Below are 9,801 nucleotides of genomic sequence, written 5' to 3' on the forward strand. Positions count from 1 at the left end.
AAAGCATGGCATATCATGTTGCAGTAAGACAAAACATCTCCTCTTGTGTTAAGGTTGGGCAAGGCAATCCAGTATGAGGAATAGGGTCCCAAAAGCCAGCAAAAGTGAAGACAGCCCCTGCTACCTTTGTTAGGAGTCCTACAAGAAGACCAAGCTATTCAACTGTCCCATATATGCAGAGGGCCTGGGTCAGTCCCATGCAGGCTCTCTGGCTGTTGTTTCAGCATCTGTGAAATCCTATGAGCCCAGGTTAGTTGATTCTGTGATGTCCTTGGTGGTTTCAATTTTTACTCAAACAACAACAGCAAAATACTTTGTGCTCTGAATAGGTAGCATTTTATAGCTGGTGAGAGAAAGGGATTGACATGATCATTCGTGGTATTTTCACTGAACAGTGAGAACCCAGTGGCCCTGTGGATATGAGAGGCAAGGCCAAAGGAAAGAATCCTTCTTCATAATGACTTGTAGAAACCCCTATCTTCCACATTTCACAGCAGTATCTAACGCGCAAGTATTAGTCATTTCATCCTGAAGAGCAGCTGAGCTGTCACAGTAGCGATACATTCCTTTGGGTCATCTCTTGACATATTTCATAGTCACTGTCTCCAGGCCATAAGAGGAATGCAATTGTCAACTGTGTCTGTGCATGTGCTCATGCTTGCATGTGCATGCATACATACCAGTACACACACACACACACACACACACACACACACACACACACACACACACACAGGCCATTGTAGAGAGTTCAGTGAACTCAGCATCATTTGTTAAGTCAGGTGTCTTTCCCAATGTAGTTATCAACTGCATCACCTGTCAGATCACTGTTGGTTAGTGGGAGACACACCAGGGCTTCTCTTGGGCTGAGTGGCAGGTGACATCTCACAATGAAGATTCTTGAGTGGTCTGAATTTCTGTCATCATAGCAGCAGCCAATAATCCATCCCTTACTGAAAGCCTACTCACCAGACCTTACATACACCAAGGAATGCACAATGGTGAAGGGGTGACTACAGAGTGGCTATTTATGCTGTACCCCCAAAGTAGCAGACAATGTTAATTGCATTTGCCTAAAAACACTCACAATTTGAAGATATTCTGAAGACTGACTGATTATTAACTCCATGATTGCAGAGTTAGAATACTACAGTGAGAGCCAAAATGACCTCAGGCTATCTTTAGTACTCTTAATAGCCATTTATCCTTCACCTGGGTATCTGAATTAACACCATCTTGCCTTGTAGATTAAACTTGGAATATATTGCTAAGCTTGACAAGGCTACCTTATATCAACTCAGAAGATGAGTTTGTCATCAACAAATTCCTAATTGAAAGAAAGGTGACAAGACGTGGTTCTTGGACGGGAAACAAACATAACAAAATCAAATAGTCAACAGTTCTGGGCCTCCATTATCCTCTCTCCAATTGAATTCTTATCTCCCAAAGCTCCCTGTGAAGAACACCCTGGAAGCACAATGAGTAGCTCTGAGGAGTCAGCCCTGGAAATACCAGGAAGGATTAAGTAGATGCCTGATGACCCTGCAGACAAGAATCTAGTGATTTAGAATATGTCGCTCCTTAGTCTAATCCCTGGCTGACAGATGGTGCTGGCCCTGTTGTTTCTCAGTTATGATTCAAGCAATGCATGCGGATAATGTCTTAGGCATCCTTAGTTTGGCCAGGAAAGCTGCAATCTGCCATGTTCAGGACTCTGAATTTCCCAGTCTTCAAAGAGAAAGCAAACTAGAAATTCTCAATTTCCTTCCTATTGGAAAAAAGAAGAAAATTCGTGGCAGGAGTTACTGAGAATAAAGAGAGCTTCCTTTTCCTGCCTCTTTGGAGGCCTTCTTAGAACTCTAGTGTCCTGGTGGTACGGAAGATTTCTTGACTTGCAGGTAATGAGACAGATGTAATTCCCACTGTGTTTTGCTTTTATCGTACTCGCTAGTCAAATGGACCTGTCATTTCCAAGAAAACTTGACTTAGTGCAAACCTTTCTGTTTTAATGCTTGCTCTCTGTCTCCTGCACTCAGAGACTGTCCCCTGGAACTGTCACCCATGTCCGTTGTCATGTTTCTAGATTGTCCCCATCAGATGAGATTGCTCCTAGGGTTGGCAGCCAGCTCACAGTACTCCCGCTGGTGCAAATTTAAAGCTTTAGTTTGACTGTTCCGTCACTATCACTGACTGTCTGTCTCTAGAGTATGCCCCCTTTGGAGAACAAAGCAGGTCTGTAGTGAATGTGACAACCTGAGAGGGAAGTCCTGACCGGTTTTTTTTTTCCAAGAAAGTGTCATTGATACATGAAGATTGGGTGATACATCACCCAAACCATGCCCGTCCCCATGTTTCCACTCCACTAGAGCAACATACCTCCATCCCTGTGTTCATGGGGATAGACTAGGTCACTTCCGCTTCTGAGGCTAGGAGTGTGTCCTGGGACCAAGTTAGGGCAATTTCCAAAGCAGATCTGCTTCAGGGTGGACTGGATTGTGCTGGTTTGAATTCTATAAACCTAAGGTGTTGTTCTCTAGTAGGGCTGGTCAGCATTTGCCTGATTCCTCCTTCATTAACCAAACACTGATCCCTCCCGGGATCCTAATCCAGGATTAGAGGTAATGGCTGAGGACAGCTGTCTTGGACAACAAAGGAGCACCAAGGGTGTGCAAAGACTAAGTGGGGGATAATTCTAGGGGCTTGGAAACACAGTTCTTATTTGATGAGAATAAGGTAAGGTGCTGAATAGTGAGAGCTTTACAAATAATAGTTCATGCCAGGCATTGGTGGCGCATGCCTTTAATCCCAGCAATCGGGAGGCAGAGGCAGGCGGATCTCTGTGAGTTCGAGACCAAGCCTGGTCTACAGAGTGGGTTCCAGGACAGGCTCCAAAGCAACACAGAGAAACACTGTCTTGACATACCAAAAAAAAGTTCATTTTTGACAGTGCAATACACATATTCGTTATATTATGATCATACTCACCCCCACCCTCTTACCTGTTCTTTGCTCCCAATTCATGCTAGACCCCCCCTCCCAACTAGTATTCCTCCTGCTTTCATGGTCTTAATGTAGAACTTTTAAGGTCATTCTGAAGGCCACTGGGCATTTTATAAATTTACACGTTCATTCTTTGTAGACCACCTTCACCAGGGTGGTACTGGGAAGATGAAAAATGTCTAGTCACTGTTCTTATCCTCAGGAACAGAGACATTGCTCCAACATGTGACTGGCTACATGTCTAATAAGCCTCAATTTCCTTATCTGTAAATGGTCATGACCTTTGCTTATACCAGTTGGTTATTGTCATGTTATAATATATATCAAGGGGCTGTGCAGGTAGGGTAGATTTTTCCTAGAAAGAATTTTCCTAGAAAGATTTTTCCATGTGAGCATGTGGAGTCTGAACTCCAGAATTCATATTTGAAAAAGAGTACTCTAAGTCTGGTTCTCTTGAAAGCAACTTGGGGTGAAAAGCATTTATTTCAGATTACAGATAATAGTCCATCTTGGAGGGAAATCAGGACAGGAGCTTAAGGCAAGAATCTGGAGGCAGGAGATGAATGAAAGTCTCTGGAGGAACATTGTCTATTATTTTTCTCTCATGGATTGCTCAGCCTGCTTTCTTATACAAACTAGGACCACATGCCCAAGGATAGCATTGCCCACAGTGGGCAGGGTCCTCCCACATCAATTGTTAATCAAGAAAATGACCCCATAGGCCAGTTGGATGGACTGCAATTCCTCAGTTTTGGTTCCTTTTCCCCAGGTGACTTTGATTTACACCAAGTTGACAAAAACTAATCAGTATGTACATATGCACAATAAATGAGAAATTACATTATAAACTGATGAACCCTAAATCATAGCTGTGGTTATTACTGGCATTTAAAGTAATGGTAATAAATGAGTCTTTTTTACAGAAAGGAGGAATATACATGAAATTAATAGTCACATGGCTCATATATTCTATCCTTTAAAAAGCAACTAATAAGTAATTTGTACAATAGCACAATTTCAGAATAATAAGAGCTAAAGCTAAGACAGGTACCATTATTTGCAATTTAATTACAAGTGAAATTGTAATTATCTATTAAACAGAAAGAATTGCAACTTCTGTGTCTATATAACTAGACACAGCTTACAATGATCCAGGCTCATTAGCAGCGATAGGGGCTTTTGGAGTTTGTGGTTGGTCCTTTGGGTACCAGGTCCTCCCATCTGAGTGCTTCAGGCCAGTAATTCCAAGTCTGGAAGTCCCAGATACTTGGTGGCCTTTCCACATATACTGAGGGGCCCCAAGTCCACATGCCTGCCAACCTGTGCTGGGTCTGGAAGCATACTTGTGTACCATGACTTTTTCAAGTGTATGCTATGGAAATGGCAGCAGTATCCAAGACAGCAGTCGTTTGCCCCTACAAAACCCAGTGAGAGCCTGACTGCTGGGTATGACACCAGGGGAGCTGGTTACAGGCAAGGCCTAGATGGCCGGATGATGCCAATGCTGCATCACAGAAGCCAAGCAGTCCAACCAAGCCTACGCTCTAGAAGCAAAATTCTGGTTGAAATGGGTGCCCAGACCATGAGTATTACAAGGCCCTGCTGCAAAGGGAGTATGTGCGTGTGCTGGGTCTGGAAGGGACGCTCCATCATGCTCAAGTTCCATCACTGCTTCGTGAGGCTCAGCGGCTGTTTGTTGTGCAGCCACTGATGATCACCAGACTACTAGAACTTTACCACACTGACACGTGGCTTCTCAGATCCCAAAGTGTTCTGACATACTGAGAGGTCTTGCTGTTCCTGTGTTTCATAACAGGGACCTGGGTTTCTTTCTTTTTTCTTTTTTACATGTATGTGTGGTTAACTGTGTGTGTGTGTGTGTGTGTGTGTGTGTGTGTGTGTGTGTGTGTGTGTGTGTGTATAAAACCAAAGAAGAGATCATAAATTTGAGAGAAACTGGAGGGGTGGTAGGAGGAGAGGGGATGTAAATAATGCTAACACAGTAACTGTGTATGAAAGTCTCAAATAATTTTTAACAAAAAAGATCATAGCCAAAAGGTAGATTCATGTATCATTCTTTGTTTGCCTCTTCAAACACTGAAATAATATCTACAGACCCTCAATCATTATTTCTCAAAGTTCCTCATTAAGACAGGAGAGGAAAAAGAAATGAGGGCAAGTTCTCACAGACACTCTTCTTGTTCCAGCACTGATCCATGACCACAATGGTTTCTGTGTTCTGCTCAACTGTCCAATGTAGCTACTAGTTGATAATCATTTTTGTTTGTTTTGTTTTTCTTTTTTAATTCATTTTACATAACAACCACAGTTCTCTCTCCCTCCCCTCCTACCGCTGCTCCCTACTTTCCCCCAACCCACCCAGATCCATTCCTTAGAAAGGATGAGGCCTTGCATGGGAAGTCAACAAAGCCTGGCACATTAAACTGAGGCAGGACCAAGCCCCTCCCCACTGCATGGAGGCTGAGCAAGGCATCCCACCATAGGGAATGGGCTCCAAAAAGCCAGCTCATACACAAGGGATAGATCCTGGTCCCACTGCCAGGAGTCCCACAAACAGACCAGGCTACAAAACTGGAGACCTGAGTTTCAATGAAGTAAAATGACATTTCCGAAGTCACCCTGGAATTTGGGGGTAGACTGAATTTTCTTCGTGACTCCATTGGCTTTTCACAGCATTTGCCTTCATGTAGGGCTATGACTGGGGTGGGGTATGTTGCTATAGTGTGCTTGTCTACATGTAAGCCTCTTTCACAGGCCTAGGACAGTGTGCAGTGAAGAACCTAGATGAGATATCACATTAGCAGTCAAGTTTGTACCATGGAAGGGAAAAACTCCAAAGGTAGCTCTCCAAGGCTGAGTTGTGGAACCATGAATTATTATGTATTATCTCACATGACATTGGATTTTAACCTCTTCCTCTGATGTCGCTAGTCAAGAACTTGAGACCTTCCTACTTTCTTCTGAGTCTTTCTCTTCCCAGTATATCTTTAGATAGAAATGACCTTTTATTATTATTAAACTAGAAACTGAGGGGTTGGGGAGGTGGCCCAGTACCTGGATTACTGTGTCAAAAACATAAGGACCTGAGTTTGGGTCTTCAGCACCCACATAAAAACCAGGTACAACAGAGTGTCTATAATCTAGCACTGTGGTTGTGGACATATTTAGATTCTCAAGTTCACTGGCCAGACAGTCTATCTGAATTGGTGAGTGTTAGGCTCAATGAAGAGACCTTGCCTCAAAAACTAATGTGGAGAGAGACTCAGTAGAAACCTCATGTTGACTTCTGGCTCTATATGCACACATGTGCATTGCCTACATGCACACATGTTCACTCACACAAGCATACAACCATGTACACAGACACCCTGGGGCACGTGTGCACACATACATACAGACACAGATACACACACACACACACACACACACACACACACACACACACACACTAAGAGGTCTGCAGCCAGCTGACTCCAGGCTCTTCCAAAATGGAGCTCAGTGACTTGAGGTAAATCCCATGAATTCTCTCAGCCTTGGTCTTTTGTCTGAGAATGGAGCTTGTTTAATACTTTTCTCTCATGGGTGGTACATAGATTTCATGAAATAATGAGTCTTCAGGATGTTTTCTGATGACTGGTGATAGTAGACTTTCAACGAATAGCAGACTTATGATGCCAGTAATGAAAACAGGGTCAAAAGTGACAAGGGAACATTGGCAATTTGGCGTTGATCTCATGATCCTTAAACAGGAAGACTTAATGTAGTTAAACAGAGAGACCAGAGGCTCCTGTGGTCATGAACCAGGTTTGAGCGTATGACATGGTTGGATAATGAGCATGTGTGCATGGTTGTGATACATCTACTGTAGTTTCAACATGCCAAGCAGCAAAGTGGGGTCAACTCAAAAGTCATCTGAGTTGCAGTGAATGAAAACTCTGAACAGCTGACCACAAGTGGGCATTTGTCAGAACATTCTCTGTTGTTTTATCAAAGCAATGGCACAGGATGTGGATATTTGATGACTGACATTGAAATAGACCACACAAGTAGAAAACCCAGAGGGCCACACCTGCATGGCTCCCCAGTTCTCAGGGAGAAGGTTGGAATTCACCCCAGAAGTACCTGCATGCCATTCTGAAAGCTACTATGAACGGACAGTTGACATCTTTTCAAAATAAAGCTCAGATTGTTTTTTTAAGATCCTGTGGGGTCTGTTGCTTTTAACTCATTTTGCTGACAGTTCCTGAGGTCTAGTAGTGCCTTGAGCAACCAGGGAAGGAGTGCTTGCTGCCTTCTAGAGTTCTGTGCTCAGAGTGCACACAGGCCTAGACATTGTAGGAAGAGTGTGAAAACACCAGATTTTCTTCATGTCCTCCCTGTCCCTGATGCTTCCCCTCTGGTTGTCTGCCTTGGCAGCTGCCTCAGAAAGAAAAATGAATACAAACCCAGCAGGGTGGGGAGAGTGTCGGGGATGATGTACGGTCCTCAGGGCATGTCACTTCAGGAGAAAGTTCCAGCTCTGCTCTTCTGTGGAGAAAGGTGCATTTTTTACTGTGTTCCTAAAATGAGGAAATTGCATTCTTGCATGCCCCGATGCTAACAAGCCTCTGCTTGGCCTTTCTGCCATGGGTGCTCTCACTGTGCTCGTGGAGCCCTGGCTGCAGCACAGGGCAGGAATTCAGACAGCACTCTTGTTCATCCTGGTCTCTTCACCTAGCTACTTCTGTGAAGACAAGCAGTCAAGAGTTTACTTCGAGGACTTATGGATAGTTGTTTACTCAGTTGTGGGGCTGGAAACTTCGGTGGGAGCTGACAGTGCAGTGAGTCTATTGGCAGATTCCCTTCCTCTGAGGGCCTCAGGTTTTTCTCCACTGTCTCTCACCTGCTTGTGTGTAGCCCATCTACCTGTTTTACTCAAATTCTGCTATTGTAAATGTTAGCCACATCCAAAAAATACCTTTCTGGCAACATCTATATTGGTGTTTGGCCAAAATCAGGCATTGACACAGAAATTTAGATAGCACACCTTGAGGTTTCCTCCAGACATAGTTTCTCACAATGGAGGGTTTTCTTCTTAAAAGATCCATAGTTTCTTAGTACCTTGGGTTTTCGTTGGTTTGTTTTAGTCTTTCTCCTCAAGAAGTATATGAAAGCCTTTCTATTTTTTTTAGTTAGATAAAGATTTATTGCTATGTGACTCTCTGCATTTCCCCACTCTCTTCTTTTCCCTCTGACACACTAAGGGGAGCCTTTATCTTCTCCCACTCGCTCTTAACTGCTGAATCAGGATAATATACATGAGACAAGGCCCGAAATGCACAGCAAAGGCGTAGACCTGGGCTTGAGGAACAGGTTTGTTATTTCTCATGTGGAAACTTCAAGACAGGTAGAGAAATATTGCAAATGGTTGGGGAGTCACGTCTAAAGTGGGGGTACATGAATCAGAATGGCTTTTAATTAATGTTTTGTGGATAGATTATATTTCTTTGAATTCAACTTTCTACAGAGACTGAACTACATGGGAAACTGAGTTTATTGGAGTAATATGTACATGTATATATGTATACACCAATACATATAATGTAAATATATATGCTAATATTTAAATTATAAAGCCTTGTAAAGACAAAGTGAAGGGCTATGAAAGCCTTTTTTTAAAAAAAAAAGATTTGTTTTTCATTTAATCTGTATGAGTGTTTTGCCTGCATGTGTTTTGTATGCCATGTATGTGCCTGGTGCCTGTGGAGGTCAGAAGATGATGTCGGATCCCCTGGAACTGGAGTTACAAATGGTTATGAGCTGTCATATATGTGCTGGGAACTGAGCCCATGTTCTTGAAAAGAACCGTGAGTACTCTTAACCACTGAACCATTTCTCTAGCCCCCAAGCATTTTAGTTATCAGTTTAAAATTCTTATTAAAAGTATATGTGCACTTGAAAGAAAAATTAGAACATCAAAAGAAAATAAACATCACTATAATTCTATTACCCAAAGTAGGTTATATATTTTTCCAGTTATTTTATGTGTATAGATAAATGATTATAGTGGCCCACTATCATTATACGCTACTGAGCTCCAGATACTGACTCAGTTTATCCTTCCACAGCAGTAAGGTAGGGGCCAATGTTATAACCATCTCCAGATAAGAAAAGGAAAGCACAGAAAGGTTAAGTGACACAGTGTAAGTTACAGTCAGTGAATGGTACTTCAGACCCAAGCATGCACCATAGTTCTGGAGTTTGGGCCTTCCTTATTTATAGTCTCTTTCTCTCTCTCTCTCTCTCCCTCTCTCTCTCTCTCTCTCTCTCTCTCTCTGTTTCTCTCATGTGTGTATGTATGTATGCATACCCACATGCATACATACACATAAAATATGAGGAGTTAGTCTATATTTGGGTATCAATTACTCAGTCTATTTTACCCTATTTTCACATAATTAGGGGAAATTTACATTTTAAAGATCATTGAATAATCTTCAACAATTTATACCATTCTTTTAAAAATCATTATTTATATCTTTTACTGTTGGGGTACCCCGAATTGAGGAGGGGTCCCCAAGCCAGATTTGTCACCCCAAGAATCAAGAGTCCACGTGCCAATTGATGCAACACGCAAGAGGCTTTAATTAGGCATCTGCAGATGGGCCTCTCGGTCAGCTTTTAGACCGATTGGCCCCGAGGTTCAGTTACAATCAGCTTTTAAAGACAAAAACCACAAGCTTTTGGGAGGGGTCCCTATCTCGTGCCGGGGGAAGGGGGTACGTAACTGTAAATTCCTCA

Source organism: Mesocricetus auratus, unplaced genomic scaffold (assembly GCF_017639785.1).
Source record: "Mesocricetus auratus isolate SY011 unplaced genomic scaffold, BCM_Maur_2.0 Super-Scaffold_100009, whole genome shotgun sequence".
In the NCBI taxonomy this organism is placed as follows: Eukaryota; Metazoa; Chordata; class Mammalia; order Rodentia; family Cricetidae; genus Mesocricetus; species Mesocricetus auratus.